The sequence below is a fragment of the Gymnogyps californianus genome, chromosome 1 (genome assembly GCF_018139145.2).
Source record: "Gymnogyps californianus isolate 813 chromosome 1, ASM1813914v2, whole genome shotgun sequence".
Lineage (NCBI taxonomy): Eukaryota > Metazoa > Chordata > Aves > Accipitriformes > Cathartidae > Gymnogyps > Gymnogyps californianus.
This window is the reverse complement of record NC_059471.1, coordinates 81023707-81051367: the sequence shown is the minus strand read 5'-3', so window position 1 is coordinate 81051367 and position 27661 is coordinate 81023707. Positions and strand designations below refer to the sequence as shown.

General features: G+C 41.4%; 1 protein-coding gene across 1 annotated transcript in view; it reads right to left on the bottom strand.

Annotated features, from left to right (window-relative positions):
* The window catches only part of WWC3 (WWC family member 3), a 102861-nt gene extending 76671 nt beyond the window's left edge, over positions 1-26190 (bottom strand). The window contains exon 1 of the mRNA XM_050897534.1: positions 26097-26190. The gene's annotated coding sequence lies outside the window, so the exon portion shown is untranslated. The remainder of the gene's footprint in view (positions 1-26096) is intronic.
* Positions 26191-27661: the final 1471 nt, after the last annotated feature.

The following is a 27661-nucleotide window of genomic DNA, read 5'->3' as shown; positions in this document are numbered from 1 at the left end:
AGAAATTACTCATAATTTCACTGTCACGCTTTTGCTAAAATACAAGAATAAAAAATATTTTGTGAAAAATCCAGAGAAGTCCAGCCAGACAACATACTTTTTATGAATAGCAATAGTGCAGTAAGAAAAAAAAAATAAATCTTAAGACAACCTGCTCAAACTTAATGTAAAAAAATTTTAGAACTAATAGAAAAATTCATTTTCAGTATAAGAAACTAAATCAAAGAGTAAGACAGCACAAATAATGTATTTTTTTTTTACAGTATAAAATTTCAGATCTACCAAAAAAATGGGAAAGTAAAAAACAATCAACAGGACATAAAGCACAACTATAGAAGACACACCATACCATCAAACCTACATTGATCTTAATTTGAACATAACTGAACATCCACAAGTAACGAGTGCCTCTTCACTAAAATAGCAGTGGAAATTAGATTTATAGTAACATACTAAAGAGACTTCAACAGTAGATGGCCTCCTCTTCTTCCTCGCCATCTCCCATAACTGAGAAGGTTAAAAATAGAGGCTTCCGTTTCCTTAGATTATTTCACTTTAAACTTTTCTAGAGCACTGAAATTAGCTACTTTGCCAGCTTCCTACATTTGTGCTAGAAAAGAAGGGAGTGTTAAAAACATGCTTCCATTTACAGCAACTCAGGAAACCTACTTCTGTGGTTTGCATTATTATTATCATTTGTAAACAAGAAGTCCCTCTAGAAGTTGTAGGTGTCTCTTCCAAAGTTTCCCTTTGGATATTGCTCGCCCAAAGGCCCCTTGCACCACATAGTAACATATTTTGGTGGTAATCTGTACTTGCATATTTTTCTATATTTATGCATTCCTTTGCAGTTAGTAAATGCAGATATTTTCAGTGCACAGCATTCAATTCCCCATATCCAAGAGCAGCTCCAGTACCAGGAAGGAGAGCTTAAGAGCCGCAGAAAGCCAGCTTCAGCTCCCTCCCTCCCAGCCCTGAGCCTTCGAGGAAGTCGGAGCCACAGGAAGCCTCTAACTTCCACGATGGCAGCACAGCTGGGGCCACCCCAGCTGTCCAGGTCCATATTTTAAGGTCAGAAGGAACCACTGTCATCATCTAATTGACCTCCTGCATAATACAGGCCACAAAACTTTAGCTGGTAATTCTTGCATCTAGCCCAACATCTCGTGGTTGACCTAGAGCATATTTTCCATAGTGGTAGGAGCAGTGTTTGTTTATATTGAAAAAGATGTACATCACAGAATAAGTACCTGAACTCTTTATCTGGAAGTATTGCATATCAACAAACAAAAAGTAGCAGGTATCCAGATACTGCTGGTTGTATCAGCTATACATTACTATAATGCAGTGCCACCCATTCATTAGGAAGTCTGGTATGCTTCATTAGGCATTGCCTCATTAGGCAATTTTTTGATTGCTTCTAATTCTGCTAGACTGAAGGCGTTCTGGCTGAAGTTCTCCCTCCTGAGGGTGTGTCTCATTCTCATCTCTTGTGAGAACTTTCAATTAAAACAGCTCAGCCATTTGAAACAATGAAGCAGAGGAAAAAATGCTGTCCCTCCCCACCCCTGTCCTAGAATTCCTACAGCAGTCTCCCAGATAATCTTGGCGCTACTAACACTGGGATCTGAACTTTTTAGGTTCCCTACTATCCCCATGGAAAAACGTTCAAGTTTAGTCAAGGCACAGGGGAGTGGAAGAGGGAGAATATTGTTGCACATGCTCAACATAACTCTGTGAAGTACGGAAGCCCTGTTCTTTGCAGATTTAATCTCCGCTGAACAGGCGCCAGCTTCTCAGGACCTCTCCTGGCTACACACCCACCCAACCCCAGTGTGCCAGGACATCGCGAGGCTTGCTCCAGCTGCACGGCGCAGCTCCAGAAAAACATTTCCAGTACAACCCTGCTCCCTGCTCCTTGTATTCCGGGAAAAGAGACTAGGAAGCCAGTTTCTCCTTCCAGTCTCAGCGCAATTCCTCTTAGCACCTGAACACCATGGAGGAAAAGAAGAAAGCAGGCACACCGTGATACAGAAGGGCGAGGAGCATGGGAACCAGGTGCTGGAAGAAGAGGAGGTGGCAATCAGAAAGCAATAAATGATGCAGGAATGCACAGACAGAGAAGGAGGATAAGCACAGGGAGAAGGACTAACAGCAGAGCTGGAGCAGAAGGGACTGGCTGGGAGCAGTGTGAACAGGCCACAGCCTAACCAGCAGGATGGGGAAAGACAGGACTAGCCAATGATGCTGTCCTCTACATCCCTCAGCTCTGAGATTCTGAACATGCCTCTATTCTTCCCTGTGCACTGCACTCCAGCTATACCATAAACTCCACCTGCAGTTTTGTATGAAAACTGGATTAACAGCTTGGCACCATGGAACTGGAGAGATCCCTGTTGTCTCAAATTGTCCCCCTCTGCTGCCCTAAACTGCACAATCCCATTATTTCATAGCACTACTACTTCTAACACTCATCTGATCATACAGTAAGCTAATAGTAGGTATGCTTCAACTCACTAGAACTGCAAAAAAAGTAATGGGGAAAGCAGTAATTTGGGTTTTTTTTTCCACAGTTCCTGAATGGAACCAGTTTACTTTGCTAGCAGATGAGCAAAAAAGGCAATGTAGGAGGAGGTGAGGCAAAGGAGGCGGAAGGTGAGCAAGATCTCCCACTACTCGTAAAAAGCTGTTAATCCAACTTGCATTGTACTATCAGTACACTAAGCCTCACTCCTGGGGGGGGGGGGGGGGGGGGGGGGGGGGCGGGGCGGGGCAGGGCAGGGAGAACCCCCCCCCCAAAAAAAAAACCACCCAAACAAAACCAGAACGCAGCAACATAAATAAAGACTATTTCACAATAATGACAATGCAGACCTTAATTCTGGCATTTTAGAATGTGTCTATGTTTAGCTATGCAACTTTAATAAACATGAAAAAGCCTTACATATGCATCACAAAAGTATCTCAGTTAGGAAGAGTACATTTAGGCACCAGGATCCATATCTTAAAGAGTCTTCTAACGTTTGGGGGAAGAACAGAGCCTATTTAAAAGGTCTGATTCTTTTCTGAGAAAGTCAAGTATACAGCAAATCAAACACCAAAACCTCAAAAGCACTGTTTGGAAACCACCTAATTAATTCATTTATCTGTTAAGATTGATTAAAAAAACAAACACACACTGGGAGCTACTCAGGAAATAATTAGATATTCATGAAGGAAATGAACTACTAAAACACGTGTAATGATTGATTGACCAAACAACCATTAAAAGAAAGGTGTGCAAAGGGAGACAGCTACTGTGTTTTGAGACATGTCCTCAACAATATGCTCACTAAAAACTCTTTTTTCATAGTAACTGCAATTAAAATCTCCGCCCAGCTTCTCTTCTTTTTCTCAAATAAGATCAAGTCTATCTTCAATGCAGAGAGCACTGACATGCAACAACAGAAAAGCCACAAAGACATCAGAAATGCAGATTAAATGAACTGCAGGAGGAGAAGTGGAGGAAGAAGGAGAAAAAAATTTGCATTTCCAAGAGGCCTGTCTGGTACTGAGTAACAAGCAGGTTGGACAGATGCATTCGGAAGAGAAGTGGGGGTTTAAGTCTGATGTATTAGATATCTAAGTTCTTCTCAGTGCTAGCAGAAGGGACACAATGTTTCCTTTACTTAAAATACAGAAAATTACCTGCCCACAGAAATGATATGAAGCCCTGTCAGAGTAACTGTTCCCTGCATTTCACAGCCCTTTGTGTTACTAGCAGAGGAGGCATCTAAACTTTTAGTTTCTTTAACTCCAATTTAGCTACTTTCTTCAAAATTATTTATGGGCGAGACCTAACCATCCCTGGGACCCTCTCAGTCTTTGAAGTGAGGATGGTAGGTAGAACTGTCTGCTGGACTTAGGAGTTGATCAGCAAAATTTGAGACAGGTGGCAAACTTTTCCCAACAATACCAGCTATTTCAAATTACTGAAAGATCTACTGATTCGATCTCTGAGTAGCTTGAAAGAGAAAAAAATTCACAGTTTTCAGAACCATTGTAAGCCTGCTTGCTTAGTTGGGTTGATGAGCAATACTTCAGGAGATCCAGTAAAAGGAGGGCACGAAGCAGACTGAACCATGATTACTATTCCAGACAGCTGATGCCTAATGTGTGCTGAAAACTTTGTGACTAAAGTCTGTTTAAGAGACCAGGACTTCAAAAAACTTACCACCACCTCCTCAAAGGCTATTAGGAAACCCAAGTGAACTGAAAGGGAAACTATGGCGCACGGGAAGGCAGGAGAGCACACAAGCATGACAGGAAATTCCCAGAAAAATGTGGTAATGACTCTTACGCAGTTACTCTACTCCACACATTTTCACGTTGTACTGTTTTCTAAAAACCTTTTACAATTACCCATTAAGCAAGAAGACAGCCTCTCATAAGACAGCTGTGGAAAAAGAAACAGGAGTACTCCCTCTTTCCTCCCCCATCTTGTACTTATGCCACAACTGAACAACTAATTTGAAGAGATTTTCTCACCGTTTCCTAGACCGCCGCTGCTGCCAGGAAAGCCTGTCTTCTGCCGTCACCCTTTGTCTAGCTTCCTTTTGCAGGTCTTGCTTCCCCATAAGTGAACTCAGATGTTTACATAGATCGCCACTCTCGGCTCTTCCCAGCGTTAAATCCACAGGATTTTTATTCACAGGATTTGGATTTTCTGATTTCATACTGCCGCAGCACGACAACAAGGAATTACTGAAGATGGTAGTTATCAGAAGAGCAAAGGTCTTCAGTCCATCCCTTCCCTACTCATCATCATAGTTGAACGTCTGATCCTAAATTTTTAATGTCCTCAAGAAGTTAACTTCCTTGACAATTTTGCCCTCAAATTCTAATTAGAGTACAATGAAGATACCACCAGTTAAATAAATTGTTACCATATTGCATTAAATCTATTCCCCCCCCAAATTAACAAGGTATTTTTAATCACCATTCAGCAGCACTGCTTTTCAGCCTATATGATCATCTTCAATCTCTTTTCAGAACAGCCTTCTGATGCAAGGAGCCTCACTGCACACCCAGTTAAACCCTGTTGCTGTGCTACATTTTAATGGAAGCCTAAGTTTTACAGATATGACTGGTCTAGACCCCCTCCTTCCCTCTGGCCATATATTGAGCAATGTATCTTACTCACAATGAGTTAATGCTTCTAATTCCTGCAAAAGTTAGTTTTATGGAGATGATTAATTTTCCCTAACTCCTCTCAACAAAGAAGCAGTAATAAATACACTAATTAAGACACCAATCAAGTCTCAAGTGGAATGCTGATTTGGGGAAGAACACCAATCCCACCCTGTCCCACCCTACCCCACCCCATCCCACCCCCCAAAAAATAAAAACAACCAAACCCAAACTCTCTAAAAGAGAGAGCAACATGCAAGGCAGTGTATCAACTATCCAAGACATCTCTAAACCACACTGCTTTCCGAGGTGGTACTGCAGCGATGCTAAGGGCAGACATCCATGGATGCAAGCACATTTCTACTGATTGAATAATCTGTACTTCTCAAAATTCCAGCAAACACATAAAAGGGGTACTATTCAGCATTTACTTCTTCCCAGAAAATGAATGCTGACAGAAGCAGAGGACGGGATGGCATCTTTGTTGCCATAATATAAATCCAGAATACTTAAAAGGATAACACACAATTTATTGACAACTGAGCCAAAACAATTTCACAATGTAACATTTTATGCAATCCAAGAACAGTATAAAAGTAAACAAAAAATGTTTAAAGAGCTCTTGTATACGGACTCTAACTGCTTTTAAAAGGAAAACAAATTACACAAATGCCATTTTCAATAGCAGCTTGTCTAACACATGGTTTAATTTAACAGGTATTAAAGATATTGTAAGATATTGTAAGCATGGACAAGTTCTTCTGGCAACTTTTAAGATCCATCAAACTTTAATGTTGAGAAGAAAAGAAAAAATCATTGTCTTCAGAGATCCAAGATTAATTTTATTTTTATTTCTGGCTTCCTTCAAAAGTAGCCATGAAAATGAACTCACCTTGTCCTCAGTAAACAGCTCATCCTCATGCATTTTGTACAATTAAGCCCAGCACATTCTTCTATTGTTTTGAACCTACACCACTTTGATCTCCAATTTCCAAAACAAGAAAACTACAAAAGCATTCTCAAATGCACCTTCCAGATCAGACATATGCTTCCTCATACACACACACATATTAATGGCACAAATTACCCTGTTCCCTTTACATTACTGTCAATCACAAGCTTTTATAAGTGTAAATTTTGACTGTACAAAATGTATAGCTATCCGAACAATGACAAAAATACTTTCTTAGTACTGTCCCATCTTTCTTTCCGGGAAGCACACAAATACCTTCTCGCAGCACTGGGAAGGACCCCAGCCCTCCAGAGCTGAGGGCAGCCGGTTCCTATGCAAGGACAGCCAGCTCCAGCAGCGCCTCTGTGAGCACCACGCCAGCGTCACCGTGCTGCCTCACGGCACGGGCTCCTCGAGCTCGTTCCAGCGCACAGGAGTGGGACGCAGCTCCCATCTCAGGAGCTGGCACAGGAGCAGCACATGCCGACAGCTTCATGATGCAGTGTCGCGGAGGAGAAACTGGAGGGTTACTTGATACTCATTTATAAATACAGTTTTTCCTATCGCACGCTGTCAATAGTCACACGCATCTTACTAATTTCCAAAGTATTCTGATGACCTTATGGCTACTGCTTTCCCCAAACAAAACCACTACAGGCTAAGCTGCCAAACATTCTGTACTGTGGCGGACACCTATTGCTCGCCCCCATCAACCTAATACAAAGAAAACTTTTAACTCAAGCTACATAGCTAAAAGACACAGTTTAATACATGAAAGAAAGTACACTTGCAGAAAATGAGAAACATCTACATTTATTGTATTGTGCTTGGCAAGCACAATTGTAATACGAGTATGAAGATCAATAGACCCCAACAATTTTTAATGCTCCTTAAAAAACATTATACCTACTGCCTTTGATAGCAAGGTAGAAAGGAGGGGGGGGGAAGAGGGAGAGAGAGACCACACCGTTCCATCCTCAAATCAAGCTTGCTCACTTCTACATTTCTTCCTGGTGTCATCAGCAAAACTTTATTTTAAATATCTAGGCAAAGTAATGCAAGATTCAGGAACTGAGGTCTTCTGCCTTTGGAAGGCTGTAACTGAAAGTGTTGAAGTATCACCGATTTTAGAAAGTGCTTTACAAAGGAAAAGCATGAATGTTAGCAAACAAAGCCAAAAAGAAGAAAGAATTGAATCTTTACATTACTCGTTTTATTTGTATTCATACAATCACATTATTCATTTATAATCAGAACACCACCATAAATTTAAGAAATACCCTAATTAGTACCCACCTGAACACCAGATACAGGGAGTTTAAAAATAACAGTACACAAAAATACATGTGGCAGAGCAGAGAACTGAACCCCAATCTCCCAAATCCCAAACCAGTACCACTGAACCATACTCTCTCTTGCTTTAGAGAGGCATGATTAAAATAGGCAAACAACATTTTAGGACTGGTATTTCACACCTAGAAGAGGAGGTCAGAAAAGGCATTGCAGTAATACAGCTGGGAGACAGGGCAATGACTCTAAAGCACGATTTTGGAAGACTGGGAAGAAAAACTTAAAGGCACTTTTCTGTTTCTGTCAAGTATTTTAAAAGAGTAGTTTAATTGTCTACTTTGAAGATTCAGCTTATCCTTACTAGTAGCTATTGTGATTGGATTGTATTAGAAATCTTCCTGAAGTCATGGCTTTATTTCAAAGATCTTCGCTTAAGATAACTTTATCATATACAAAATGCTATACTACTGCAAATCAACAGGTAAGAACGCTATGAATCCATTTAACTAACACTGGTGATACGATAATACACTTTTTATGTATGCTTTATAAATACAACCCTATGAGAAACAACTAGCACCTACAACTTGCACAAAAAGAACGTTAACTGATCTCTGTAAAGAAAGTAACATTACAGTAAAGGTACTGTAAATTCGTATAGTAAATTAATTACTCCACACAAGCACTTCTAGAGTTTGTCTACACAGGATGTTTCCAGCAGACCCAAAGCAGCTCTGCCCTGGCTCCCATCTGTACAGCTTCCAGCTACTTCAGCCTGGCACGGAGCTCCATCTAATATAACCTAGCCTACACAGAGCTTGTTAGCTCAGGTTCGGTGATGAATTAACCACAGCCACCTGGCTCCTGACCAGCTCAAAGCACGAGCCGAATTTGCAACATAGCATTTAGACACAACTGAGAGCGTCTCATAATGAAATTGCTTACTCACCTTATTCACCTCACTTACTTCATCTAGTGGAATAAACTACTCACCCGTATTGATACACGAAAAGCATTCACATGGAAGACTGAGGGCCCTGTTTATTCACACCCAAGCTTACTGAACTCCAGCTTTTCCAGGTAGAAAAATCTGTGCTTAATAAAGGTCAAAACCAAAGTGAACAATCTTTGCTGACAACAAAACCAATGGCACCCACTACCCTTGACAGTATTTCACACAATACATCTCTGATCCTTATGAACAAAAAACAACTGCTAACAGCTCCGGGAGGTACATTAAATAGCAGGTATCCCACTGATAAACCTTCTGCAGGACTCTGGATCTCTGCTCAAGATTTCACTGTTTGTTCACACATACAGGAAACCAAACCTAAAAGTCAGGCAGCGTACCACAGGCAACGCAGCCTAACAACTACACTGGAAACTTAAATCTGTCTAATGCTTTGTTTCATTTGTGGGGGAATAGTGCATCCATTGCACATGCACCACAGAACAATTATAGTCCAAGCCTGTACCATAAAATCTGGCACACTAACCTCAAAATGTATTTCTATTACTTACTAGGTAAAAACATCACTTGGTTTTTAGGAATTGGCTTCTGTTTCAATGAACTGGCTACTAGAAGCTAGCAGACAACAGGGGCATAAAAAAAAAAAATCAAGGGCTTTTAGTCTCATCTCCTATAAAAATATGGATACGTGATTTTTATTAATAACAATTAATAGACCTAAGTCTATTTGGTTTTTATTCCATTGATGAGTTTCAAATTTTGGGGAAACCTCCTAGATAATTCAAATACCTATGAAAATTTATGAAAGTAGGAGGCCTAGTAGAAAGTGAGAAGCCCATGTTTACACCTAATCAGGTATCAGAAAACCTGCTCGGGAGCAAGTGGATGCAAATACCCCAAATGCAAGGCAAAAAGCATCCGGCAGAACTTTCACCTTCCCAGACACTGAAGTCAATCAGCCGTAAGACACAAGCCCACAGGAAACCAGACTTCATTAGTTCCGGTACTCACGGAAATACCTGATTTCTATAAATGGTAACATTTTCCACATAACATCTACTGCAAGCTTCTTTAGCACATCAAGCTCAGTACCCTGCAAGGCATCTCCCTGCCCTACCCTAGACATTCACGTGCAAGCTACCCAAATATTTTCCCTTCCAAATGTTATTTTCTTTAAAAATACATTAAATATTTCCTTTAAAAATCCACAGCTAGTCCTATTTATGTGACTATTTGCTGGGTGGAACAAAGTTAGATGCTAAGCTGGAAATACCATAACAGCTGAGTATTTTAACTGGCAACACCCTTGTAATGACATGCCTGTGTGTCATATCAGCTATAGACTCTGCAACCTTACAAATCTGACATCTCCCAGCTTGAAAAATTAATTTAGCAGGTTTATCAGAATTTCACATGCACATGTTCACAGACATTCTTGCATTAAAAATACCCGAGAGCATTGTATAAAGTGTATATGCACAAGTTTGACGCTCATCAGTAACGATCTCAGCAGCCAACTCGGGCAGGTCAATACCCCATCCCTCCAAAACTGGACAGAACTTTTGTGCCACGCCACAATACAATTTATGCTACAGTAATTTTTCTGTAAAATAAAACCTCAAAGTGGAGGTATTATATTGTTTTTAACACTAAAATTTTCTCTCTTTCCAGATAAAAATCAATAGCCTTATTACACGTACTGTTCCATCAATACAGGTGTGCACTATTTACATAGATTAGCAGTGTTATAGAAGGACCTTGTCCTAACTAAACATAAATTGTATAATAAGGATGCTGCAATTCCTTGTGCATCTAACACTGCTGGGCTTGAGAGATTTTTTCCCCAAATTGGAAAGCAAACATATGCCAATACATAGACTATGCTACTTTTTCCTTACCACAGGCACCAGCCGTAATGAGAAAAGGCAGGTTCATTCCCAATTTGAATATTTCCTGATAGTTTGTTGCCGCATTTTATAACTTGAACTTCGCTGAGGTTTATTTTGTTGCATTTTATAAATGTAACAAGGGGCGGGGCGGAGAGGGGAGAACTGAGGTAACGTTGGATTCAGTAATCCAGTAGGTATCGGACTCTTGATTAAAAATATTTCTCCCGATTAAAAGCGACCCACCCATGAGAATCAAAGAGATAGAAATTTGGAGACATGCCAGTTCATACAATAACTATGTTTATTTGTCTCAATAAATATTTAAGAAACATGACTTGTGGCATTTGATATAACTAAGTCCGTGGTTAAAAGGCCTCTCTCCATGACATAAGCAAATACAGTCTATCCTCTTTATTTGTCCGACTTCTTTTCCACATTCAAGGCTAATCTAGTTTTAGGTCAGGAAAAGGACTGCGGTCTATCATTTTAAACAAACCATTGTAGTAAAACGTGAACAGGAAATTCCTAACTACACTGTTCAAAGAACAATGATTAGAAAAACAACGCTAGCTCACAAAGTACAAGGAGCCTACGAACTATCACAGGACAGTTTGGGTGGGGGGAAAAAAAAAAAATTAAACACATATATAGTCACCTTGCTCATTTTTTCTTTCAGCCCACCGCCCTCCACTCCCCACCCCATCCTCCCCACCGGGGCCAGAGGTCCTTCGGACCTTGCCAAGGGAGAAACCTTTGGATCTGAAGGGGGAAGAGTGCAGTATATACAGCTCTGTCTGATACCTTGGAAATATCCGGCCTGCGGGAGTTAGCGCAGGCATGCCATTCATTCCACAACATATAAATGCCCTCTTTAGAGCCTCATCTAAGCAGCAGTTTCATTTGGATTTTGAGGCACAGGTCTGCCTTGTTTTTCAATAAGCTGCAAGCTATTTTTACCACACACACAAAAAAAAAAAAAAAAAAAAGCCCAACATTTTAAAAGTGTGCCTGCTAGCATACAGAGAGTATCTAAAATGAGTAAAATGTGGACTCAAGGAAAATCTCCTGTGTTAGCATTCTATTCATAGCACAGATTTCCCTCTCCTAAAGGGGGGAAAAAAAAAAAAAACAAACCCAAAAAAACCCAAAACCCAAACCCCACCAAAACTCATGTATTTTAAATTCTACCAGCTATAGTACCTTAAAACGTTCAGAAATTCTTTAAGCAAAGTGCTCTGACAACTATTCGGAGATTATTCTTGTAAAAGTCTGGACATCTTACCATCTTCACTAATGGGGAGGAAAAAATTATGTATTCCTAATTTCAGACAGAAATCACAGTAAAGGGGAACTATTTCACTTTTAACATAATGTACTAACGTTACGTTAAGAGAGTATTAATCTGTATAACATCTCAGGAAAACATTTTTTTCCTTTACAGGAGACATACCCTAAAAATATCTGGATACAGGTATTAGTATTAAAATCTTCATCCACTTTGAAAAATAAGCTTCAGAGCACATACATAAAAGGCCAAAGACAGAAAAATGAACATATGATCTCAAAAGACTTGCTTTTTAAAGAACACTATTCATGGGACTGGAGGGCGAGGAGAAAACTTCCACAGCCAGGACACTATCCATAGTTTTGGGGTGTTCCTAATGGAACCAGAGTTTTGGACACAGGGTAATTTATTTTTTAAAGAGGACAGAAAACCCTTTTATAAATGTTCCATAGATTCTAAATGTAAAGAAAAGAAACTTACGGTTGTGATTAAGGTAAAAAAATAAACATGATTTTCTTTATCAACTGACTTTAGAAAGACCAAAACAAATATCTGAAGAACAGTGTGGGCAAACGGTCATATGTGCAAAACTTCAAAAACCCCAGATGTTCGCATACCATACATAATTACACAAAGGAGATACTCCAGAAATTTATTACAGTAAGTTTTAACGATAAAATGATGCAGCTGTATTTTAAAACAACAAAACTTTTTAAAAATTCTGAACCCCTTACATGTAAGGCGTTAGAAGAAAAAACATTATCAATATCCTCTTTCAGATACTGTTTCCAAAAGAATCGGGTAATGGCCAAAAAGCTTCATACAAATCAGAAACCAGAGAAACAGAGAAAGTCTTTTAACTCAAGGATCCAAATTGAGTCCTGGTCAATAGTAATGAAAGCATATTTATCACCTTAGAGTTGTTTGGCAGATATTGTGAAACAGAACACAGGATGTGGCTCTCTCCTAGCAAGCAGATGTCCAGAGAACAAGATCAGCTACATCCATCGCTATTACCAAACAGAAGCCCTGAACAGGCACGGACAGATCTACAAGATTACTCCCAGAAGTAATTTACCTAACACTGCATTACAGCATACTCGGGTACAAGAGAATTCACTCTGTACCTGTAACAAGCTTTACGTACAAGGTACTTGATATTTCAGTGGAAGGGAGAAGTTTACAAAAATGGACTATTTTCCATAATCACTGGACCTTTATCTAGTCTGTCAGATTTCCAGAATATTCTCACAAATTTTATGAACATTTGTTTAAAAAATATACAAATATATATATATGTCTTCATCCATATGAACCATCTGGTGTTTTGCCTTTTATTAAGTTATAGAAAGACATCCTATAACCTGGCTTAGCATGAAAACAGGTTTACATCTAAGATCAATGAAATGTTCAGGTTTTTTTAGATGTCCTTCTGGGAAAACGTAAGACTTTTTTTCCTAAGCACATGACACACTCCTATAAGAGAAAAAGTTGGGATATCAAAATTTGTGGCAAAATTCCCACAAGCTGTTTCTGAAAATGTATCAAAAATGAAGGTAGTTGATAATTCCCTAAGATGCCCTTGAATGCCTAAGAACAGATTCAGTACAAAAAAATTAGGAGGTTCTGAGTGACATTCACAGCCAATGATAGGAAACACTACTGTGCTTTTTCTTTTAAAAAAACAAACAAACAAAAAAAAAACCCAACAAAACTGATCTTGGCTCAGCAAATCTTGCACAGATCATTTCCCACAAACATTTCTCAACTCCAGCTTTCCAGATTGTAAAGTCAGAATAATGTTTACCAACAGAAGCATTGAGGCTATAGCTGTAAGAAATATTGTAGACGGTAAGTTGCCTGAAATTTCAGATGATTAAATGACATTGCACAAAACATTCACATACTCCTTCCTACATATTTGGGTCTGGATATCTGCTCATGGACTAAAAGGGCTTTTTGCTCTGAAAGCCTTCTATCACGTTTAACTGAAGAAATTTGTAACACTTCTCCAAAACTTCATATAAGCACATACAAAAAGCTACTAAAAAAAGATAACCAGGAATTTGCAAAGCAGCTTATTTTACAATAAGAAAATAATTCCTGGAACTGGAAACATAGTATCTTCATAGTACCATCAATCAATCAGAATCCAAGAGTCAGCCCGATCATAAACATCTTGACATTTTACTCCAAAAACAGGCTAAAGGGAAAGATTTTTTTAAAAGCAAAAATTAAAGGGTTTATTTCACAATTTCTTGGAAAAAAAGTTTGTAGCTATACCCTATTCAAAAAAAACCCCCAAAACAACCCATACAAAACAAAAAAATTCCCAACCTACCACTTTAACACTGCTTAAGACAAGTATGCAGGGTTCAGCAGTTAATTTTTTCCCTCAACATCATCATCTTCCTGAACAGAAGGCACTTAGCAAACACACTTCAAGAATGGCAATCATGCTCCACACTGCAGATCAATTCAAAGGGACTTAGCTGAAACTAGCCATTCATTAAGATCAAAGAAAATGCTTCTTAAATTCAGTGCATTACATGGTGTTATGAGAAATCAAGGAGTTGTTTAGCTGAATCAGTACACAAGACTCTCAAAGTGCAGAGAACTATTAAATACAAACAACGTGAAAGGAAGGATCAGGCCAAGTCCTAGGATCTCTCATTCTGTCTCTGTGCATGCTCCCCTTGACTAAGGCAAAAGGCTTAAGAAATTTGTTATTTCTTGGACTGCTATATAAGTATGTTGTAGCTGCTTTTGATTAATACAGGTAACTGGAGAGTCGCTTCTTGCTGAAGTCCTGGCTATAAACAAGTACATTAAAATACTGGACCATGTCTGTATTAAGCTGCAGTTTCCAAGGGCTGAGAACTGAGTGAAATCAAAAAGAAGTTTTCACAACAGTTCTTCCTCTTGATGACATGAGATTTACACCCAAAGTTCCCCTACAGCCAACACAAATTTATGGCTAACCAGTCCAGATGCAAAATAAAGATGAGCCAAAAATACCTGACCATTGTTAACTAAAACGCTTTTGCATTCTTTTTGAGGAAAATAATTTTTTAAAAACCTCTGTGAAACATGAAGATTTAGTCAGAAGTATGTCTTTTGCCATACAGACAAGATAGAAGCATCAAAATTAAACTCCAATTAAGAAGTAGGCTACAATGGATTATCAAAGTACTTGTAAAAGAAGAATTCACTGTCTGAAGCATTATCAAATGAAGAAAATGGAAGCTCACATGCATAGGTGTCTTTAGGGAAGGACTGTATTTGATTACTCAGAGGAATCTCAAGACACATGAGAAATTAGACCATCATTTCAAAGGATAGCATTTTTAACCATCTGTTCTGCAAGCTGGTACTAGTAAACATTTTTCTAAACAAATAATTCTACAATTTAATTGGCCCAACTGAGCAGCTACATTAAACACAGAAGTGGAATTCAAATGCCCGTGCAGAGTCTTGAGCACATGGTGCCTATTTATCACAAATCTCAGTACACCCATAACCACAAGAGTACTGCTAGGTTTTTCCTTGAATAAACTATGAGCTGGCAGAAAAGCAAAGATAAGACAACTCAAACCAACACAAAGTAGTGTACACTTTTTTTTTAAAGTATCATCACCCAATACACTGCATACAGTTAAAAATATGCATATGAATATGCAATATGAATATACACGTTCTTTAACTGAATTTTGACAAATTATCCATTGCATTTCCAGTCTTCACATGCATTTCCAATTATTTTTTAAAGTTATATAAAGGAGAGGTCAGTTACGCCTTCTCTAGCTCATAACCTGATGATTATCATTAATTTGTGTTAGTCATCAATTACAATGTTAGAGACTATTTAGATACTACTAAAATTGATCTATGATCCAACAGCCATGATGGTCATTAAATCAAATTTTCTTGGGTTTTGTGGTTAAATTATTCTGAAGTTTGGGGTTCAGGGATTTTTACCTATGTGCCATATCATATCTTTCATACTGTGAGTCTTAGTCTTATCCAAAAGATGTAATCTGGGGGAAGCAGAAGACACACAAGTGTTTAAACAGTAATTTCTGAACACATGCAATACTTTCTCCATTTACTAATTATCCCTACATTGCCAAAAAAACCCCCAATGGTAGTTTATCTTTTATTCTGAAATTCCCTTTTAAGCATGTGCAGAATTGCTGTCAAGTCAAGTAACTTTGGACTGTATCCTCCTTTGAGGAGCATGTCACAATTTGTTTATGCTATAGAATTAGATAATTATGCAGTACTTCAGCTGCTTTCCCAAACATGGATAAGCCACTCTTTCTAATAATGCGTTGTGTATCAAGGTTTTTTAAAAGTCTTATTTTTAGCTGTTTAAACTGTAAGCCAAGATTAAATAAATCAATTTTGAAATATTATGCATTTTCAGCTTTGATACCAAACTTTGCATTATGCCATAAAGAACCCTAATCACCGTGTGTGTGAAAGAGCTTCAGCCTAAGTACAATATAAATCAAAATAGTTTTAACAAGATTCTCCATAGATATTTCATCTTGAAAATAACTCTTTCAGAAAGCTATGAAAGATAGCCTTTGATTCTCCGTTGCTGGTTCAAGGGTGTTGATATCACTGTACTTTATTTTTGTCCCATTGCCAATTAAATGTACTGAAATAGAAAAGTCTTTGAAGACAAAAATAAAAAAACTAGTCACTTCAGTTTTTGATATTTACTAATTCAGCCCTTGATGGAGATCAGCTCCTTCAGCCAGAAGGGCTAACAGTGCAGCACAGAATCGCCTCCATCCTGCAAACCACGGGGAGACCACCAAGCTCATCACTGGATGCAAGAGCCTTTCCTACTCTAGCAAACACCCACAGAAAGACAGGCAGAGAAACAAACTGAGAAATACTCCAGCTTATTCGATCATGCAACGTATACCTAGAGCAAGCCTCACTAGGAGGCTAGCTGTATTAAATGGCTGACTCAAATGATTCAATGGGCCATTAAAAGTGACAGATCATGTCTCGCCATGCTTTTAGCACACCCTAATTGTACTAAGCCCAAATTAATTTTCCTATCTGGAACAGAATCAAGAAACAATCAAGACCCTTGTAGCATGGCAGAACAAAGCCTACATCCCTGTTCCCTTGCCATTAATGACTAGTTAAGAACTGAGGGATTTATCTCCATGAAATAGGCTTGGGATTGGTAGCAAGGCAAAAACACATCATCAAAGTCCCCGCTTCTCTCCATAAGCAGACAAAAATCTTGTTCATCTAATTCAAATATTACAATTTCCTCCTCTACAACCTGGCAATTTCAACCTTGACCCATTTAGGTCCCTTAAAAAACTCCCCAGTTGCGCCGTCACAATCTTTTGATGAGTTATAGCTCCAAACACTGGTGACAAAGCCACCTTCCAAGTCCCCCCAATAGCTGCCCTGTGGTTTTTGTTATTACCTCAACATGCCTTTTCACACTCCACCCTTCCCCAGTTACACCCTACGCTTCTACACCCAACTGAGATCCTTCTTGGAGGTGCTCCGCTGTCAAGATCCTCCCCACATCTAGCTGATCTTATACTCAGTTCCCTCTCACACACACCTCCAAGGTACCGCACTGCTGATATCCTCCCCAGACACTTGTCTGGTCCTAGATCCAATTCTCTCATGCACCAGCTTTGCTCCCTACCAGCGATGGCAACGCTCACCACTGACTTCACCAAATCTTTCATGAGTGTTTCCAAGCTGCTGCTGATACCCCAAACTCAGTCCCCACACCGGTTCTGCTGCTTGTAGCCCTCTCACTTCTTAATAGCCACTTCAACGCTGCTACTCGACTGAAAAACTGACTCTGACACCTATTTAGTTGACTTCTGTTGGCTTTTATACATCCATCTTACGTCTGAAAAATGAATCCTTCCTTTTGAACGTAACTTGAAGCTTGTTTAGAGATGCGTTGTTTTACTATGGAGGTATTTTAAAAATCAGTAGTCAGGACTGCCATTCACAAAGAGGATTTACTCAAAGAAGGTTTTAAACTGACTCATCACTCTTGCCTAAGCCAATTTCTTATTGAATTAAACTTAATTGACATAAGCCACTTAAATATCCATCTGCCCTGAAGGTTAAGTCAGCTTAGGGAACTAAACTGGCTGAAAACTACCCTCCCCAAAAAGAGACAAATGAAATACTGGATAGGGTTTTTCTTTGCTAATTTGTCTTACTGTAAGGTCGGATAAGCAGCAGTACCAGTGCAAAAGAGGGGCGAGACCATGTGGCCGGCAGGGAGGACACTGCTGCTTTTGGCAGCAGCTAACCAGTAGCTCAAGGGTGCTGTATTGCGAAACCTTGCTGAGCATGCATGCTGCTCTGCCACGGCAGGCAGAGAGGTAGGAAAAGTACCTAGAGCATGTTTTCTTTAGCTAGCTTCTTTCAACCAGAAACAAGTTGAAGATTACTTAAAAGCTGTGATACTGGCTGGCTTTGCTGGTGAATGTGAACTGTCACATCTGCAGCAGATAAGATATTCAGGAAGTTCTATTTTTAACTGTAGGCAGAAAAAGTATTAGTTTTACTTTGTTTCACCAAAATATCAACTAAATACTTCTGTTCGGCCTCACATACAACTTTACAAAGCTCTACCTTCCAGTAAACAACACAAAATTAGAAACCAACATCACATTTAACAGGCACCTCCATGAAGCTTGTTAACAGGACTTCGCTATAGATAAGTTTCTAATTTTTTTTTTATTGCCTACAAGTCATTTGTTCTTATGTTTGCACACTGCTGTCACTATATTTACATTCACTAAAAACACTAAGTTGTTATCTCTCAAACTAAACTTATCACTAGAATCCAAGCCTAAATAGGAATTTTTTCTGCAGATAATAGAACTTAAAACCCAGCCCTAGCCTTGCAACATTTCAAATCTGGCATTCTCACATGTGCAGATTATAGATCCTGAAAAGCAGACACTTCCCCCTCACACCCTTTAGAAGATATGTTAATGCAAATACCCAATTTTCTTTTAGCAATGTTTAGTGCTGTTTAATGACAATAAATACAACCATTATGCCTATACTGACTCAGATATACTTTGATTTATACATACAAGAAATAGGGAAGTACCTTCTCTGACAGTTTTTGAGCACTGACAACATTCAACAGATCATGGTTTCCCAGTTTATAAGATCCAACTCATATGTGAAGCGGTCAATACCATCTCACAGAACCGTTCAGGAAAAAGCCCTCATAACATCTGCCATCGCATTGTTGTAACACACTGAAGTCACTAGTGCTAATTTAGTCCTTTCTAGCGTGCACACAAATACAATAAAGCAGGTGTCTGCATTCCTTATCTAATTGCTGAAAATACTTCCATTTAGAGGTAAAAACTACACACGCACACAAAAAAACCTTCACCTTGAACAAAACGTTAAGAAGCTTAACAGCGTTTTTTTGTTAATGAGGTTACCGTGGCTCAATAGCTGTTTTGACGCTTTAGCACACATGCATTAGGTCTTCCAGTTTTATGCTACCTAGGCTAAATTTTCAAAGTATATGTATTTTAACCAGTAAAAAACAATTAAATAAACCATAATTCACTACTGTTGGACTATAAGGAAAATGTTTCACCTTTAGGAAGAAACAGTGGATGCCTCCCACCTCTACTTTCTGAGACACTGAAAAACTACTAAAAACATTTATAATCCTCAATGACTGGAGATGTAGCACTCATTTTTAACAACGCTCAATTACAAGAAAACGTGAATGCTCACTTCATACAAGCATTGCTTTTTCCCAAGCAACATAAATCTGACAAGAAATTAAAAGCTACTTTTTTAAAAACATTTAAGTCAGAGAGCTGAGATCAAGGGGGTGGGGGGGAGGGAAGCAATAATTTAAAATTATTTACCATGAGTCAGCTGATTAACATTTACAAGTTATCAGAATCTATCAATCAAATGAAAGACTCAGCTTGAAAGACATACCTAATACCAACCAACATTAATTCTAGGACACTTGTGCCTACAATCATAAACATTTTCACGGGATTCGCTCACAATATAAAGTTAAATACCTGCCTGTTTGAAGACCTACAGCAAGGATGAAAAAAAATATGAATGTATCTCCCTCCTGAAAGGCAGAGAAGTAGATTTATCATGGCATTTATGTGTGTGAAACTTCCAAAACTAATGTCAGCTACAGCACGCTTTTAAAAATATTACTGAACTATTCTGAACAAGAACTAAAATACAAATACGTGCAGATTGCCCAGGGAGGCTTAGGGCACCGCAGCTCTTTCTCAACACCATGTGCTGCAGCATGTATTCCCAGTCACATGCCAGGAGAGCAGTCGCACAGCTGCATAGCCTTCCCATCCACACTGTGGCTGCATCCAGGCTTGACATTTGCACAGAAAATTCAAAACATCTGGATTTCAAGTACTACTTTATATGCACTGCTTTTAATATAAATTCTATCAAGTCCACTGTATTTACTGCTAACTTGAGGTAATCAAATGATGCAACTGCAGTGACCCAGATGCCTCAAGTTACGGGGATAAATTGGATTTCTTCCTTACTGTGTTAAGAGAAACAACCAGATAGAGAAGCTCTTCACTTTCTAATGAAAGGATGGCTTCTCTACCAATCCTTATGAGATATATTTAGCTATATATATTACATATAGGTCAAATGATATATTATGCAATGGAGGCAGTAAAAATAGATGGTCATAGACAATGGGACTTCAAGCGATAGCTGACAAATCAGGCAAAAAAAAAAAAAGAATTAGATAATTTCATCTAGAGACCTAAAGGAGTGGAAAAACTACTCCGACATTTAATATCTCTTACTATTAAAAACATATCATATTTCTGGTTTTAACTTCTGACTATCAGATATGATTATAAATCTACTAAACAAAAGAGCTCTGAAGTCTCCAGTATCATCTCTTTTTATGAACAGTACTCAAAGCACTTCTTAAACACCTCCTCAAGTGAATAAACTCAGCTCTTTTGCTCTCGTGGGAGAGCATATTTTCCAGATCCATACTCATTCAATTTTTGTTTTCCTTTACAACCATCTCCATCTCTTGCGAGCTTGGCACTGACAGCCTAGAAAGCCAATTTATAAAATCATAACCAAATTAGTATTTCAGTAGTTCCGCTCCCTTTTAAACATTTTCAAAGAACCACTTCCAAAAATACACTTCTGTACCCTATAGGTTACATTTTGTTTTACATTAACAGTCTGCATCACAGTCAAATAAAGTATGTGATTTAAATCTGTCCAGTCATCATAATGTTTTCAGAGGGAATATTAAAATAACAATCAACAATCACTTTGTTTCCTTCCCATTCCACAAATAGCATTAGTTCAAAACAAAATTATGAGTTGACACAGTTGATAATCAAAATACAACAAAAAGGAAGTAGACGCGAAAAGTCTGAAAACACATATGAACTTGAAGCAAACTTTCAAAAATGGCAGTGGTACTAACTATTTTGTTGCCTTCATCTTTCTGATGCTTTGCAATAGAAGTATTTGAATTCTAAGACTGAACGACACTAATTGTGACTCTCAGCGCAGGGGTTTAAGCCAGGCTTAGAAAAATACTATTTGTGAAAAACCTTTATTTAAATGCTTCTTCTGATTGTCTTTGGGTTGCTGAGTAATGTCAACTGGGCAGATACATTCCAATACTCTAGGAGATATTCTCTCGCCTTGACAAAGAGGCCATTGCCTTTCTAACCGTATAATGCACTGGTGCGCCAAGAGATCCTTTGCCTCACTACAGAGAGGCACATCTTCCAATTTGGGCAAAAAACTTCAGAAGCGATTCTCATCACTTCTCAGCCCTCCGATCTGGCCTCAGAGTTGCTCCTCTCCGTGTATCAAATAAGGCAAGAAAATACATGAAAAAGTAGTTTGTCACTAAAAATGCTCTCTTAATACAAAACAAGAAGTAGTAAAGTGACTTAAGTCTGCAATTTTCTATCTTTGAATATCTGACATGAATATTCTCTTGATTTAAGCTTCTTACTTGCAATCTCCTATTCCTTTGTAAAACCAAACTGGGGAAAGAGAAATCGCATTGTGCAGTATCACACCGGCACGCGGGTTTGAACACTTCACTTTGCCACTTGCCCTAACAGAGAAAACAACAGTAGTAATGGACTGTCTTTGTCCTACCCAACAGAGAGAAGAGGCAAACTGGGTAATCCAGACATTTGCCAAAAGCAAATAAATGATGAGAATGAGGAGTCTTGAAATAGTTCAGCAAAAACCAGCCAGCACTTCTGGACTTTTCTACCCATTACTCACTTGAGCATTTCTACTCTGCACCCCTAATAACATAGATACCTGCCCAGTGACTTTCCCAAGTTGACTCCTTGTTTCAAGCCCATTAGCCTTTCCTGCTTATTTCCAATCTCTACAATTCTGATTTCTCATCAGTCTCCTTGTCCAGCACATCTTATCTTCCTGACCCCCATCCTCGCATTTCATACGTAGTTCTTATATTTCACGTTCCAACTATCTTCCTTTCTTCACCTAGACTTTGCATGCTGCCTCACATGCGTATTTTCTGACTCTGAAGGTTCCTCATCCAAACTCAGTGCTCCTTCTTTTCCCTCGGGGTTCCCTGTACAGCCAAGAAAAGAGCTGACACCCTCACACCCTGAACCCTCACCAGACCGGTTTCTTCTTACCTGTTTTTCCCTGCCCTACTGGTTTTCAGTCCAGTTCCCCTACTTTTTTCTTCCCAGGCTTCAGGTGCCATCCTCCTTCTCCCTACCCCCAACTCATGATTGCTTTGCTTTCCACAACCTACCAAAATTTCCCCCCGCCATCAAATTCCAAGGCCAACCCCACTTGTTCCCATACTCCATGTTCCAACCCACCTCCTCTACAAGGCCAGGGTTTGTCTCCTGTGCTCGAATTAAGCAGTTTTTAGGTCTCAGAATTAAGATGCCGATGAGGACACAGGACAGAAAAACTCTCTGATTTCAACTGACATACCAGCAGTCCAGCTTGCAGGAAGTTTCTGCAAACGCAGCTGCTAAAATCTAAGTCTTTACCCAGCCCATACTGATTTTTCAATTCCTCCCAAACTGGCCCAGATGGATGATTTCTCCATGCAAAAACACTCCTACACCTTACAAGTTTAAAATCCTCACTCCAAAACAAGATGATTTAAATCTTCAAACAAGACAACTCACATTAAGAAGCTGAAGGAAACACTCCCTCTCCCCTAGTTGTTCCAAAAAACCAACACTGTATTTTAGGTGAAGTTTCCTCATACAACAGATCTAACAAGACTCACCAGCTTGGAAAGTTTTTGCCAAACTGCAACAGTTTTGGCTAAGCTCTAATCACTTGAAAACACATGCTTGTAACAAACAGCAACAGTAATAAGATCCTTGGTGCCACGAGGATCACCAATATCAACCACAAACATAGTCAGTCTTTATAAGATCATTTACAACCCCCAGTTATTGACTAGAATCTCAATAGAGCAAGTACTGTGCAAACACAAGATAAAACGGCAGTCCGCTGCCTTGAAGAACTTACAATCTATTAAGATAAAAGACGACTACTACTGCAAGATGAAAACACGTACTGAATGGCTCCATTCTGAGATCTATGGGATCTGCTAGACAACCGTCCACAATCTATTCGTTACACACAATCCACACAGATCAACACAGTATCTTCCCCAACCTAACCACTGATTTGATACCAAAGATAAGATGCTTCTCAAACCTTCTCATTTTATCACTCTTCTACTATTCTCCCTCTTTTTTCCTTCATTTATTCCACTTTTTCTTACCATAGAAAATCATAAGGTATCCACTTCTGAGTCCTTTATCCCTTCTCACTCTGTAGTATTTTGACTTACCTCCCTTGCCCTCATCACCTTCTCTCTCCCAAACTCCAAAATCCTTCATAAAGCACATTTCTCCTTCCTCAACTTCTCCAATTAGTATTTCCTTCTCTTCTTGGCTTCAATGGGAAAAACGTTGGGGGGGCAGGAGATTTCTGTTTTGGTTTTTTTTTTAATCAAATAACTGCTTCAAATTAAATTCACTAACCAAACTATACAAAAGGCTGAGAAATCTCAGGGGGAATGCTGAAAAGAAAAACAAACGACTAAGTGCCAGCTACAGGGAAAGAGGAGCCTGTGGGGATGCTTATGAGACTACTGCCCATAGGAAAGCTTGGAGGTGCCGATTCTGAGAGCGCTGATCAAGTGCAGCATGGCCTGAGGTCCCACAGTTTTGTCCAATTCCTCCTGGATAGAAATGAAACCACTCAAACACAGAAATGGGGGGCTGATCTCTGTCACTGTGCATCAAACTCAAAATGCTGAGGTACATATGATACAAGTAGGTTATTCTGCTCTCCACTTTTTCAACTTCTTTTTGCAAAAATACAGCTTCAGTACCATTTCTCTGCTACTCTGACCTTTCTTTCCCAAACTTTGGCAGAACACAACTAACCTGATCCTTTCCTACTTTGCTGCTGCCCACGGGAATCTGAATAGCTGCAATGAAAACCAAAAAGACTGGTCACTTTCCACTATGAAGAAGAACACAGACATCTCACGCACGAAAGTAACAACAGTAGTCTATTCTCAACCAGAGATTAACTCTGCACTAGCTCCTGCTACTTGAATTCTGTAGAAACTACTGATATGTGCTCATGAAAACATTATGTCTTTTCTGTCTGCCCCAATGTAAATGTCTCAATCTCTGCTCTAGAGCCTGTTCTTACCCAATGTGAAAAATAAATCTAAGTTTAAACATGGATGTGAAATATTTAGAGAAATTTTCAAGCATCGTGTGGCATTTCAATTATTTCTTCAAAATATGAAGTCATAATTTTAGCAATACTATTTAAGTTGAACGGTAACTGAATTTAAACACTGTAGTAAATGGCGAAATCTTTTTCATTATTGTCTGTATGCAAGGTATTCCAGAAGACAAAACTGCATACCCTCTGAAATTTAATGGAAAGGATGACATGCAGAGAAGCCACAGATACGTTGTTGTGTCATTGGTTATCTTTAAAACAGCATATTACATGTAAGCTAACAACATGTATATGCATTTTAATGGAGAAAAATGTGCCGTCCAAAGCATACTAACAGATATTTCATGCTTCAGCAAAAAAATATGTGCATGCACAAGTACATCTAAATAACGAGACAAAAGATCTTGATCTGGTAGGTAAATATTTAGGCCATTTAAACAGTTATGTATCATTGTGCAAGACGGCAGGAATCGCTCAAATTACTACAGTCTTTAACCCAGACTGTGCTTAAATGTTTCTGTGGCCTGCTTAACATTCCAGGCATATTTCTGGCAAGGTAGCTCTGGCTGAGGTTCAAACTGTCCTTGTCCAACTTTCACTTACTATAAAAACATTGTTTAATATAGAAAAGTATACACAGAGACATATGTTTCTTATTTTGCAGACACCTAGAATACTGACACTTGTGTTCACTAACTCCGCGTGGAAATTTTTAGGCGAATGCTTTCAAGTGAGGTTGTATTTACTGGGCAGTACCTGCTACAGACAGTCCACGCTTCCACCAGTTTTAAGCTACGACGCTTACATATTGCTTATAATGCAATTCTACCAAAAAACATAAAACCCGCCCGTATTTATTCACCCTAATTAAAATGAAAAGGCCTAACTCAATCTTACCACGCACCACCAGGCCCGAGAGACATGAAAACGCTATCCCGAAACAACGCAGCAGACGGGTAATTCACAGCAGACCGTGTATTTGTCAAATTAACTGCAGGAATTTACCGGTTTGCTTACCTCCGCGCAGCGTTATCTTTTATGAGGAGGTAATCTACCAAATTACTTCAGCATGCCTCCAGCCTGCTGCTGCCAATTAGTTCAGCCCGGCTAATAAATCAGGATGGCCGAGCCATTCGGTTACCGTGGGTCTAGCTCAGCATTTGAGGAGTATAAGCAGAGGCAGTATGTTCCTGCCTCCCCATCTTCCCCACACACAGAGACAACGCTCGGTCTGAGCACCCACCACGGGCAAAAAAAAAGCCTTAATTCCCTTTTTTCCTCGATCTAATTTAACATTAACGCTGGCGGCAAACTCGTCAGCCGCTGGGGGTAGGGGCGCTGCCCCTCAGGTCTCCACACGCATCGGCCGAGGAGCGCCGGTGTGACAGGGCTCCCCTAACCCCGGCCCGCCTTCCCGCTTCGGGGCGAAGGGAGGCGAGGCGAAGCGCCCCGTCGACAGGGGCACCGGCGGCCCCGCCGCCCACACCCTCCCCGCCGCCACGGACGGGGGAAGGAAAATGTCGCCGACGGGCCCGGCCCCGCCGCCGAGGGGGAGAGGGCGCGGAGAGAGGGGGACGGGGAGGCCTCTCGAGGCCTCCCCGTCCCCCTCTCTCCGCGCCCTCTCCCCCTCGGCGGCGGGGCCGGCGCCCGGCGAGGTGAACCGGGCTTGGGCCCTCCTTCCCCCGGGATCTCCCCCGTCCGCCGGCAGCTCCCGCGCCTTACCTGTCCCGGGGGTCGATCCACGAGGTCTGCCGGGTGTTATGGTCGATGTAAAAGACTCGCCCGTCGAAGTCCCTCGCTTCCTCCCAGCCGGCGGGCAGCGGTAGCTCCGAGCTCTCCCGGCCCCGCTGCCCGCCCGCCGGCGGCCCGCCGCCCTGTCCCGCCGCCACTTGCTGCTGCCGCCGCCGCCGCCCGCCGCTCAACCACGGCATGGCCGCTCCGCCGCCGGGCCGCCGCCGCCCAGCTCCGGCCGAAACCCGCTCCTCGCCCGCCGCCGCCGGGGCAGCTCCCGTCCCGCCCGGGCCGCGGCCGCCCGCCGCCGCCGCCTCCTCCTCCTCCTCCTCTTCCTCCTCTTCCTCCAGCACTAACAGGCGGCCCCGCAGGGAGCGGGACCCGGGCGGCTCCGGCTGCGCCGCGCCGGGCTCATCCTCCCCCGCGCCAGCCCCGCTCCGCGCCGGGACCAGCCCCGCCGCGCTTCCTAACCCCGCCCGGGACCTGCCCCGCGCCGCCGCGGCTCCCAGCCCCCGAGCTCGGCCCGCCGGCCCGAGCGCCCCCGCCCCGCCGCTCAGCAGCGCCCCGACGTCGCCTCCCCCCGCTCCCGCCCGGCGCCTGCCCCGGCCATCTTCCCTCCCTCCGCCAGGGCCCGGCCCCCGCCTCCGCCCCGCCCGGCTGTTCCCACGCCGCCGAGGGCCGGGCCGGGCCGGGGACGGGGCGGGAGGGTCCTCCGCCCCGGCCCCTTCCCCCGGCGCGGCCCGGGCCTGCGGGGCAGGAGGGAAGCGGCAGGGCCCGGCCGGGCGGCCGCACCCCGCGCCGCGGAAGCCGGGCCCAAACCCAGACACGTCGGCTACGGAGAGAGGGCGGCAGCCCTCCGGCCTGGACCGGGGCCGGGGGAAGAGGTGGCTGAGGCCCCACCGGGGCCCGGCCTGTCCCGCCCCGGGGCCTGTGCTCTGCGAAGGAAAAGGGGAGCCATGCCCGGCCCTCGCTGGGTCATGCATCCCGCGGTGCCCACCCGAAAAGCCTCGGGGGTGCTGAGCGATCTGGATGTGCATAGGGACGTGGGGAAGGGACGGGGGTCCGCTGCAGAGCCACTAAAGATGATGGAGGAGAGGTGTTGAAGACCACACGAGTCACAGCGATCATGCTGTACCGATACTTCGATAATGGATGGTGGAAAATTATACGTCTGACTCACTTGACATCTCAACCCGGTCCCTTAACCTCATCCTGTAGAGCAGAAAGCAGCTGTGTCTGATTTGACCTGAGCCTGCTGGAGACCACAACGCAGAGTTCCAGCTACCATCTAGAATTAAATTCCCCAAAACTTAGTTAGAACAGAGTTAAAGTTGGGCTGTGGTACTCCGTGCCTTTCCAGGATGCTGACTTCAGCTAAACCTTTGAAAATCTGGAAATAAAGAGTTAAGGTAATGCAGGCTAAGCTCCTGAAAACTAGGAAAGAAGTTAACAATATATTCACAAACAACCTTAACTCAGCCCCCTGAAATTGGCAATACCCTGCCAGGGATTATGTTGCAATTCCAATTATGTTCCACTTGCATTCACTGTTTTAA